Consider the following 12,073-nt stretch of genomic DNA (forward strand, 5'->3'; position numbering starts at 1 on the left):
AACTGCCGACTTTTTGGTTAGCAGCCAAGCTCTTAACCACTGTGCCACCAGGGCTCCAGAACAGCTCGTTACACAGCATTATTGTGACAACAGATGACTGATGTGTGATGAAATGACGCTATTGTGCGTCAGAGCCTGAAAATAAGGAAAGCCTTTCAGATGTTGATCATCTTTCTCATCCTTGCTTTATTTCCATTTATCCACTTCCTTCTCCGCCTTCTGTGCTCAGGTTTTTTTTTTTTTCCCCTAGAAAATCTTCCTTAAATACCTCTCTGCCAGTCCCTGGGAATTCAATGTAAATAAAACATTGTCCTTGCCCTCTTACTGTCTAACGAGAGCCGTGGATAACTTAATAAGAAACAACACTTCAGAGGTCCAGGGACAATGATAGAAAAATGTCAGTCTGCTATGGGACCACATAGGAGGGATACCAAGCCAGGCTATAGAGTCACGGAAGGTTGTTATATTAGTCGTCTAGTGCTACTACAACAGAAATGCCACAAGTGGATCGCTCTAACAAATAAAAGTTGATTCTCTCACAGTCTAGGAGGCAAAAAATTCGAATTCAGGATGCCAGCTCCAGGGGAAGGCCTTCTCTGTCAGCTCTAGAGGAAGGTCCTTGTCATCAGTCTTCCCATGGTTGAGGAACTTCTCAGCGCAGGGACCCCAGGTCCAAAGGACACGCTATGCTCCTGGTTCTTCTTTCTTGGTGGTATGAGGTCCCCATGTCTCTCTGCGGGCTTCTTTTTTATATCTCAAAAGAGAGTGGCTTAAGACACAACCTAACCTTGTAGCTTGAGTCCTGCCTCATTAACATAGCTGCCACTAATCTCATCTCATTAACATCACAGAGATAGAACACAACACATGGGAAAATCATGGCAGATCACAAAATGGTGGACAATCACACAATACTTGGAATCATGGCCTAGCCAAGTTGACACGTATTTTGGAGAGACACAATTAAACCCCTGACAGTAGTAAAATATAAACTGAGACCTGAGGAAAGAGTAGAACAACCAGAAGTGGAAGGAAGCATCCATCTCACACAGAGAGAGATGTAACAGGACATGAGCCAGCAAAAGCACATCTTTCAAGATGGAGTTCCTGCCTCAAATCCTTTCTTTCCTCCACTGGTGAGTTGGGTTGAACCACAGAGAAATTTCAAGGTAAATTGTGGTTGTCTCACTAGCCCTTGGGAAGATGCTTGGAAATACTCATGTTGTGGGCTACATCTGGAAATTCTGAGCCATTTGGGAATACCTGGGGAATCTGCTTTTTTAAAAAATTATTTTTGTAAAAATATACATAGTGTTATACCATTTCAATAAGCTCTACATGTACAACTCAGTGACATTGATTCCATCCTTCAAGTTGTACAAACATTCTCACCATCTTTTCTCCAAATTGTTCCATCACCATTGACTTAAACCCATTGTCACCTAAGTGTCTCATCTAACCTTTCGAGTTGCTGTTGTCAATTTGATCTCACATAGATAAGGAATCTGCTTTTTAAGTAAGCTCTCAGATGATGCTGATGATCACCAAGTCTGGGAATCACTGATGAGCTGCCCTCCCCATTGTCCTTTCATCTGGGCTCCTCCCCACTCCTACATGACAGGGCACCCCAAAAGAGGAACCCCTTAAGCCGATCAGATCGTACTAACTCCAGGAAAAAGAAAAGGGGCAATAGGAGGTCAGGAACTCGGAGAGTCTCCTTGTCTTTTTCACCCAGTAGAAAGCCCCCTCCCCACACACAGAGAGTCCTCTTGAGGGCCAAGGCAGGAGTGGCCAGTGACCCTCAGCTCTTTCCACTGAAAACTCCCAGTGGGTGGGTGGCAGTTTCCAGAGCTGCCAAAATGCTCATGTTCACAAGGATGATTTGTAGCTGGTGCTTTGTGGCTTCAAGGGATTGAGGGTGTGGGAAGATTTTAAATCTGGAAATTTGATAGCTTGCTGCTTCTGAGTTTTCCACCCAGATTTTCAAAGAGAATGGGGATTGCAGCAATTTGCTCAGACATATTCCTGGAAACCACTGAGTTTAACGAGATTATTTATGAAGCTGACTGTACTGAGCTCTGTTCCCACACATGGGATGACTGTCTCTCTCCGCCCCCTTCATCAGTCACACACACAGACACTCACATTCACACTTGCTCTGATACACTCCCACACACACAATCACACACTCATACATGCTCACACCCCCCCACACACTCATGCTCACTCTCACACGCTCCCGTACAAACATACACACCCACACACATGCTCACACAAACACACACACAAACACTAACTCACGCTCATACACTCCCATGCAAACACACAGTCACATACGCACACAAACACACACGGTCACACACACACACATGCTGACACACACTCATGCTCACTTCCGTACACTCCCACACAAATACACAGTCACATACACACAAGTGCTCACTGTCACACTCCCACACACACACAGTCACACACACACGATATGCACACTCTGTTACACACAAGACGCAGCTGCAGAACCTTGACGAAGAAGTGAAGGTCAAAGCTACTGCTGAGCTGCCGTCAGTGCGGCTCTGATTCACGCATTTGTCCTGTCAGGACGAACCATCTAGGCAGGGCTGCTCAGGACAACTGTGACTTTATGACGTGTGGCCTGCTAGGCAACTTCCTCTGTGACCACCTTTTTTTCTAGAAGAGAAAAATCACTCAGCTCCATATTGAGAATCTAATTGCCTGTTGGAGCAAACAGCCTGGTGTATGTAGGGGGTGGGAGAAGTCTGTGTGACTTATGTGGGGGGGGGTGTATGCTTGTATGTATGATGCGGTGTGTACATGGAGCATGGTGGTGTGTGTGTGTGCTGTGTATGTGTGAGGTGTGTACGTGAGATGTGTGTGTGGTGTGGTGTGACGTGTTTGGTGCATGCCTTTGTGTGCATGGTGGTATATGCACCTGGTGTATGTGTATAGCGTGAGGTGTGTTTGTACATAGATGTACAGTGTGGTGTGTATATGTAGTATGGTGGTATGTGTGTGGTGTGTGTGTGTAATGTGTTTGTGTGGTATGTGCATATATGTGTGTGTGGGTGGTATGTGTGTGTGCTGTGTATGTGTGAGGTGTGTATGTGAGATGTGTGTGTGGCGTGGTGTGATGTGTGTCTTGCATGCATATGTGTGTGTGGTGATGGTATCTGTAGTATCTGGTGTATGTGTATGCGTGTGAGGTGTGTGTACATGTATGTATGGTGTGGCATGTATGCGTATGTGTAGTATGGTGGTATGTGTGTGGCGTGTGTGTATGTGTGATGTGTTTGTGTGGTATGGTGTGTGCATATGTGTGTGTTGTGTGTATCTGTGTGTGTGTGTGGTGTCTGTGTGTGGTGTCTATATGCGAGGTAGGGGGTGGCGGGGAGGTGGTGTGTACATGAAAACAACAGAGTCCAGAGCAGCAGTGCCGCAACTGAAAAGGAAATTTCTCTCTAAATTCCCATTTTTCTGGGTTTTCTCAGATTTTCCAGTTTTCTTCCTTCATATCATTTTCTCAGCTTGGGCCTAACCCAAAGGTGAATTTCTTTTCTGGAAATAGAAATTACCCAATCACTATGCTTCTAAGCAAGTGCAATGTAAGGGCAGATTAAAGTTCACATTTTCCCATCAACTGCTGTGAACACATTAGATTTTGAAATGTCAAAACAGCCCCCTTCCCAGGAGCAGCTCTTTCCCTTTCCTGGAGAAGATGTCCATGACTGGGCCATGTGGAGGTGTCCGGGAACATCGGGAGGTCAGACAGTGCAAATCCAGGCTTCTCTACTCCCAGAGAAACTCTGGTTTCCTTCTCAAGTGTGTCTCCTAAGGCTCTATGTTCAGAATACCTTTGCCAAGAAAATATTTTTTAAGTCAAAAAATGGAGAGGGAGAAATGAATGTGCTTGATTCTGTGGGAACACTCAGCAGAGAATGGATACCCAAGCGTGGGGGCAGCAGAGCCACCACCATGTGGCTTCAGGGTGTCATTTAATTTGTCCTTCTTTGGGCAGTCATGGAGAATGAGACAGGTATAAGCCAGTGTTATGGATTGAATTATGTCCCCCTACCTCTACACCTATGGATGTAATCCCATATAGGAATTAGGTTTTCTTTGTTATGCTAATGAGGCCATATCAGTGTAGGAAGTGTCTTAAACCAACCATTTTTGAGATAGAACAGAAAAGATTAAGCACAGAAGCGAGGAAGCACAAATGGAGAAAGACTGATGCCATGTGGAGACCATCAAGGAGCCAAGGAAGAGAAGCCCAAAGAAACGAGGATTTTCCCCCAGAGAAGGCATAGCCTTCTCCTAGAGCTCATGCCAGGAATTTGGACTTCTCCTGCACCATGAAAAGGTAAATTTCTGTTTGTTAAAGCCACCTATCTGTGGTATTTCTGTTACAACAGCACCAAAAACCAAGACAGACGGGGAGGACACCGCTCCTGAGACTTACATGGCAGCCTGTTTACTGAAGGCTCTTCCCAGAAAGGAAAAAGTTCCTCAAAGGAGCATGGGGGAGGTTAATGATGACATCCCAGAACAGCACAGCAGGCACCTCAGCCACTCCAGCACCAGGGGATGCCCACAGACCTGGTCTCCCCATGGTTTTGCCCTGCTCTCTGTCCCAGGCGATATGGACCACATCAACGAGGGCCTTCACCACCTGGATTCTGGCCAGTGCAGCCCAGGCAAGACATGGGAAGGAGGGACAAGTCAGAGGCTGGGGTGTGTGTCCTCCTTACTCCTCCTACAGAGTTGCCACTGGCTGCCTCCCCTACCCCCACCCCCAAATCTAAGCTTCCCTAAAGGGCCTCTCCAATGCAGTCTTTTTTCCTTTCACTCCTATCCTCTGTCATGGCATCCAGGCCCAGCAGAGTTAAGGACTCCCGACGGTCCCGAGCCCCAGGCTGGTGCACCACCTCTGGTGCTTTCCCTGCAGCCCTCTCACACCTTTGTAGATAGCCACTCATCAAGCTCTCCCCAACCTGAGTGTAGCATCTTGTACCATCTACATCTTGCCAGGACCCTGACTGATATACACAGGTTGTAAACATACCTTCTTTCTCATTTCTTCACCTCTAAATTCCCATTTCATCCAAGCTTCAGTTGCCATCAGGAAAAGAACCTTGTTGAACCAATTCATAGGAGCACAGCCATGCCTGAACCCCTATTAACCCTCAAGGAGGCTTGTCACCCCACACTCCTCACCATGGCAGCCACCACCCCAATGCCAGCATCTCCGGCCACTCAGCTGGGATGCCCGCATTCCTTTTCTGTTCCATGCTCGCTCCTCCAACCCATCTTCCTCCTGTAAGAACTTTCTCTCTGCCTTCTGGAATCTTTGTTCTATGGAAAATATAAACCCCAACATTACCATATCCTCGCGGATTGTTTCAACTACCTCCTGGCTTTGGTGAAACCTGGCTCCCTATCCAGGACACTGTTGTACTTACAACCTTCTCCAGGGCATGTTGCCTCTTCCTTCAGAGCCCATGGTCACCAGCTGGGGCAGGGCTGCCATTTTGAACGGGAGTGCTGAGTCCTTCTAGATATCATGGCAGCTTCCCAGTCATATGTTTCCACCCTCATACAGAACTCTCCCAAAGCAATCCCCTCCCCAGCTGTTATTGAACTATGTCCCCCCAAAATATGTGTTGTAAATCCTAACTTCTATGCCTGTGGTTATAATCCCATTTGGGAATGGATTGTCTTTGTTATGTTAATGAGGAAGATTAGTGTAGGGTATATCCTGAGTCAATCTCTTTTGAAATATAAAAGAGATTAAACAAGTGAGCAGAGGAGAGATGGGGTAAGACTGATGCCACGCCACATGGAAGAGACAAGGACCTTACTCCAGAGCCAAAAGAGACAGAAAGTCTTTCCCTACAGCCAGCATCCTGAATTCAGACTTCTAGCCTCCTAAACAGCAAGAAAATAAACTTCTGTTTGTTAAAGCCATCCACTTGTGGTATTTCTGTTATAGCAGCACTAGATGATTAGATGACTAAGACAGCCAACATACACAACACTGATCAAAGTCTAAATGTCCCATTTCTGAAAAGCAACTCCAACTGTCTAGTAGTCTTAATAATCCTAGACTTTACCATCAAACTTCGGTCTTTCTTTTTCTTTTATAGAAAATCTGATCAAGTTGCATTCTTGAGGGTGTTGAGTCACTGCTCCCTGAAACATTGCCAGGCCCTTGTGACTCAGAAACCCCAGCCCCGGAGCTCTAAGATGACCATCATTCAGCTTCTCAAGGACCAGCAAAGATACCATTTTAAGTATGAAATCAGAAGAAAATATCTCATCAATGGACTCTAGGCAGTATCTAAAGGCTTGCTCAATAACAGGAAATGAGACATACGTAAGAGTTTGAGAAAGAGACTTGGTCATTTCAGCTAATTGTGTCTTACCAACAAAGCCACATGGAAAATACATTCACGCCATCATATCATAGCAAAAATCTTATTTCAACTCCAAGTTCAAAATCCAAAAATTCCTCTTCATCTGTGAAATCTAAAATACAACTTATCTGCTTCCAAAGTACAATAGTGGAACAGACACAAGCTAGACGTTTCCATTACAGATGGGAGAAACTGGAGGAAAAGAAGGGATAAGAGGCACCAAGCAAGTCAGCAGAACACATTACATTAGCTCTCAGGGCTTTCAAAATAATACTCTGTTCTCTGAGACCATTTAGGCAATGGCTCTGCCCTCCAGGCTCTGAGTGTTGGCCACACTCTCCAGATTCTGGGTGGAAGCTCCTTGGCCCTGGGCTTTAGCTCCACTTTCAAGGCCCACTGGAACAGCAACTCTGCTTCCTCACATTTGGGTGGCTGCATTCTCCTAGCCCATCTAAGTGGCGACTCTGCCCCCTCAGCCCCAGCACTCCCTGTTCTTCAGCCCCTTGGGCATGGCAGCCCTACCCCCTCAGCTTTGAGCAGTGGACGTAGCTCCATCCCGTTGGCACTCGTGAAAGGCAGTCCCACACTCCAGAACTGAGCTGGTGAACATCTAACTCTTTGAAACCTGAGAGATTGTAACCGCACCCTCTGAGACCACAGAGGTCATGGCTCCTCTTTCTCAGACCCCAGAGGTCGTGGCCCTGCCCTTTGAGACTGAGGCATCTCTGCTTTCAGTGTTCCTTGTCTCTTTAGCTCCTGCTTCCTGGTTCCTTGGTTTCTCAGCCCCTTGGGCCTCATCATCCACATCTGCCCTGCTGAGGCAAGTGTTCCAAAGCTCCTTAGCTCCACCCATAAGTGCCCAAAAGCACCCCACTCCGTCAGGAACCCTCCTGCTCAAAGGCACTCAGCTTTCTCATTCCGTGGGTTGGCTCCAGAGCTGTCTCACACTGGTCTCCTGGTTCTGCTCCATTTCACTGCTGCTCCTTCTCACCATCTGCACCATCTCCAGTGTAACAGCTCTCCTCACTTCCTTCTGAATCCTCACCAGAATTGTCTTTGATGTCCATAATTCCACCAGCAGCCTTCAAGTCTTCAAGTCAATCTAGGCTTTTACCATTAGACACTAAAACACTTCCGACCTCTATCCATTCACAGTTTCAAAACCACTTCCACATTTTAGGTATTTGTTAGAGCAGCACCCCATTCTTCCAGTACCAAACTGTGTCTTAGTTATGTAGTGCTGCTATAACAGAAATACCACAAGTGGATGGCTTTAACAAAGAGAAATTTATTTTCTCACAGTCTAGTAGCTAGAAGTCCAAATTCAGGCGCCGGCTCCAGGGGAAGACTTTCTCTCTCTGTCAGCTCTGGGGAAAGGTCCTTGTCGTCAGTCTTCCCTTGATCTAAGGGCTTTTCAATGCCTGGACCCCAGTTATAAAAGAAGCACTCTGTCCTGGCACTACTTTCTAGGTAGCATGAGGTCCCCTGTCTCTCTGCTTGCTTCTCTCATTTATATCTTAAAAGAGATTGAGTCCAGCCTCATTAACATACAGGGTACATGTTTGTAGCTGTTTCTTCTCATTTTGAGTCTTGTCACATCAGCAGATGAAGGTCCTGAAAGCTTGACTCCATCCACGTCGTTAAGGTCGACTCTACTTTGAGGAGGCAGCTCTTTTCCATTCGTATTTTGAGTGCCTTCCAACCTGAGGGCCTCATTTTCCGGCACTATATCAGTGTTCTGCTGCTATTCATAAGGTTTTCACTGGGTAATTCTTTTCAGAAGTAGATTGCAGGGTCCTTCTTCCTTGCTTGTCTTAGTCTGGAAGCTTAGCTAAAACCTGTCCACCATGTGTGACCCTGCTGGTATTTGAATATCATAGGCATAACGTCCAGCATCACAGCAACACACAGGCCCCCACTGACAGACACTTGGGGGAACAAGGCATGGGAGCCCTCAGTGAGATGGACTGGCACAGTAGCTGCAAGGATGGGCTGGGACATGCCGAGGATTTTAAGGATGATGCAGGGCTTGACAATGTTTCATTCTATTGTACATAGGGTCGCCATGAGTCAGGGTTGACTTGACTGACGGCAGCTAATAGCAGCATTAATTTGAACCCTACTATCTCTCAGGGGGAAAGTTAGAAGGGAACATTCTAAGAGCAATTCAAGACATTGTCGTTTAAGGCAGTGGTTCTCAACAGAGGTGAGGTTGCTCTCAACCAGGAGACACGTGGCAATGTGTAGAGAAATTTTTGATTCCTTCAACCCGGAAGATTTTACTGGCATCTAGTGGGTAGAATCCTGGGATGCTGCTGAACATCCTACAGTGCACAGGACAGCCTCTCACAACAGAGAATGTTGTTGTTTGATGCTATCGGGTCCGTTCTGAGTCCTGTCCACACTATGTACAACAGAAGGAAACACTGCCCCATCCTCATGATCCTCACAATCATTGCTATCGTTGAGCCCATTGTTGCAACCACTATGTCAATCCATCTCCTTGAGGGTCTTCCTCTTTTTCCTTGACACTCTAATTTACTAAGCATGATGGCTTTCTTTCTGGTCCTTCCTCTAATATGTCCAAAGTGTATGAGATGAAGACTTGCCATCCTTACTTCTAAGGAGCATTCTGGCTGTACTACTTCCAAGACAGGTTTGTTCTTTCTTCTGGCAGTCCATAGGATGTTCAATACTCTTCACCAACACCATAATTCAAGTGCATCAATTCTTCTTTGGTCTTCTTTATTCATTGTCCAGCTTTCCCATTCATATGAGGCCATTAAAAACACTATAGCTTAGGTCAGGAGCACCTTAGTCTTCAAGTTGACATCTTTACTTTTTAACACTTTAAAGAGATGTTTTGCAGCAGATTTACCCAATGCAACAGAGAATATCCTGCCCTAAATGTCAAAAGTTGTCAACAGCTGAGGTTAAGAAACCCCGGTCCAAAGAGATTAAATCGGACAATATGAAGAGATCTAGGCAATCGCTATCTCCGGGGCGGGGGGGGGGGGGGGCGGGCTGGGGGAATCAAGCAAATGCTACATTTCCTAATACAATGGTAGGAAGCTTTACTTACGTACGTGTTTTATTTTCTTCTGCCTTAATGCTATGACATCGGAAAAGCTGAGGTCAGAGTGAGGGAGAAAATGTGAGTCTGGCAAACATTAGGCAGCTTTTTTTTTTAACCCACTAAATTTTTATCTAGACCTTCTGCCTCATCAACTTGCATATCATCTTATCACATGCTAGAACTGGAAATAATCCTACTGCCAGAACACAAACACTTTCCAAGATTGGTACCTTGAGGGCATTTAAAAGGGAAAAAGTAATGAAATAATGAAAACTGGCCAACGAATTTCTTTAAAAGATTAGGAAAACATAACCTCACATCTTGCATAGGGTAACGGATAAAGAAGTTGGTTGAATGTTTTAATCAGATGTCAAGCTTGATTTTTTGGTAGCATTTTGTTACTTCCATCATAAATGGAAATCTAAATGAAAATAGATATAAAGTCAGAGTTGATTTTTCAATGAAAAGTGCCTCATATGTTCAAAGAGCTGCTCTCTGCAGGCCCCTGCCTTCCCAAGCTTTAAGGAATGTAGTAAAATATTAAGAGAGCCTTTGACTGTGGGAATTATTTCTGCAGTGTTCATCTTGCAACCATTACAGCAACTCAGCCTCATTTTTTGGACTCTACGAGCCTGATGGTTTGAGGATTTTTTTCTGATTCGGGGGGCTGTGTTTTTTTGTTTTGTTTTTGCCACTTAGTTACCTAGTGTTGCTATAACAGAAATACCACAAGTGAGTGGCTTTAGCAAACAGAAATTTATTGTCTCACAGTTAGGAGACTAGAAGCCCGAATTCAGGATGCTGGCTCTAGGGGAAGTCTTTTTCTCTGTGTCAGCTCTGGGGGAAGGTCCTTGTCTCTTTTGAACTTCTGTAGCTCGACGACCTTCAAGTGACTTGGCATCTATCTTCCCCCTTCTCTGCTTTTTTGCTGCTGGCTTAATCTGCTTTTATATCTCAGAAGAGATTGACTTAAGACATATTCTACACTGAGTCATTAACATGGCAAAGAAAACCCTTTCCCAAATGGGATTATAGCCACAGGTATAAAAAAGGACTTCGTGCTTGGTAAAGTAGAGGGTCAGCAAAAGAGAGGAAGACCCTCAAGGAGACAGATGGACACAGTGGCTGCAACAATGGGCTCAAGCGTACCGAGGATTGTGAGGATGGCGCAGGACAGAGCAGTGGTTCATTTTGTTGTACACAGGTCGCTATGAGTCAGAATCGACTCAACAGCACCTAAAAACAACAACATGAAAAACACAAATCTGTTGCCATTGAGTCGATTCCAACTCTCAGCAACCCTGTAGGACAGAGTAGAACTGCCCCATAGGGCTTCCAAGGAGCAGCTGGTGGATTTGAACTGCTGACCTTTTGGTTAGCAGCCTGAGCTGTTAACCACCGGGCTACCAGGGCTCCAACCACAGGTATAGGGGTTAGGATTTACAATACATATTTTTGGGGGATACAGTTCAATCCATAACACCACCTATAGGAAATACCAAGAAAAAAGACAGAGAAGGAAACAATCTCTGTTATCTTCTTAGGAGAAAGGCCATGTTAGTATGAATGCCATGCCTTCAGGGAGTTTTAACTAATAAGCTTACTTTTCATTTCCTTGGTTTTACCAAAGTGTGGGATCTCTCTTACAGAGACAGTTATTATGAGGTCCCATAGGCATCTCCTTCAACGTCACTCAGATATGGACAACACCAACCCAGAGGCAGAGTTGAAAATTATGTGCTAGAGAGAGATGCTCACTGAGGCAACCCAAGATCAAAAGCCATGACAGCTACAGGAGGCTTTGTGCTTTTCCATTCAGACTTGTGTCTCTGAGTCACTGAGGAATCGACACCTTTCCACTCACCTTAAACTGGGCAGGTGTGATACCAGCCAAGGAAATCAGCAGAGCATCAAGACAGTGAGAAGTCTGAAGACCACTCGCTCAATGCTCATGAGTGATATCTGCGTCCATAAAAGACTACAGCCAAGAAAACTCTGTGGAGCAGTTCTACTCTGTAACACATGGAGTTACCACGAGTCAGAATCGACTCGGCGGCAATGAGTTTGGTTTGGTTTTTGTCTTAGTGGGTATTAGGCAGAGGGATGAGTGATGTGCCGAACACCAAGGCAGTATAAGCCCCTTATGGCAATGATCTTCATCACTGTGCCTCTATAGGGATCTCACTGAGTCTGCATGGCCACTGATGGGGTATTGCATGAGGAAGGGAGCCTGTGTTGAGTCACTGTCTGGTATGGCAGCCAACATGGCAGCCCCTAGCCACCTATGACTGCTGACATCTTTAAAGGAGAGATGCCATAAGTGTCTAATACATACTGCATTTTGATGACTAGGTAGGAAAAAAAGAATGAGTATCTCATTAATAGTGTTTATATCAATTTTATCTCAAAATGGTAAAAGAGTTTGGAAACACTGGGTTAATACATTATGAAATTATTGATTCACCTGCTTCGTTTTACTCCTTTTAATGTGGATACTGGAAAATTAACATTACAAATGTGGCTCCCATTATGTTTCTACTGGACAGTGCTGGCTTGGAGGATGGCT

The sequence above is a fragment of the Elephas maximus genome, chromosome 6, assembly GCF_024166365.1.
Source record: "Elephas maximus indicus isolate mEleMax1 chromosome 6, mEleMax1 primary haplotype, whole genome shotgun sequence".
NCBI lineage: Eukaryota > Metazoa > Chordata > Mammalia > Proboscidea > Elephantidae > Elephas > Elephas maximus.